Raw genomic sequence first — 277 nt, 5'->3', positions numbered from 1 at the left:
TTGTCTGAGAAATCTGGTCACCTTAGATATTAGTGGTTAGCTCGCCAGCTACACTGGTCACCAAGCTTAACGCATCACATTTTCCAGGATGTGTGGATGTAATTCACTGGGCCACTTTCTGGTGTGACCAGGCCATTGCTTCTGTTGGAGGAAAGTTAGACAGTCTGGAAATGACATGTACAGAACAAATATGTTCTAAGCATGTTAAGGTTTAGGATTATAGGATTAAGGAAATGCTCGATCCTTCATAGTTTTCCATGTCCATATGCTGCATTTA

The sequence above is a fragment of the Etheostoma spectabile genome, chromosome 20 (genome assembly GCF_008692095.1).
Source record: "Etheostoma spectabile isolate EspeVRDwgs_2016 chromosome 20, UIUC_Espe_1.0, whole genome shotgun sequence".
Classification (NCBI taxonomy): domain Eukaryota; kingdom Metazoa; phylum Chordata; class Actinopteri; order Perciformes; family Percidae; genus Etheostoma; species Etheostoma spectabile.
The sequence above is the reverse complement of the archived record's forward strand: the minus strand, read 5'-3'. Positions refer to the sequence as shown.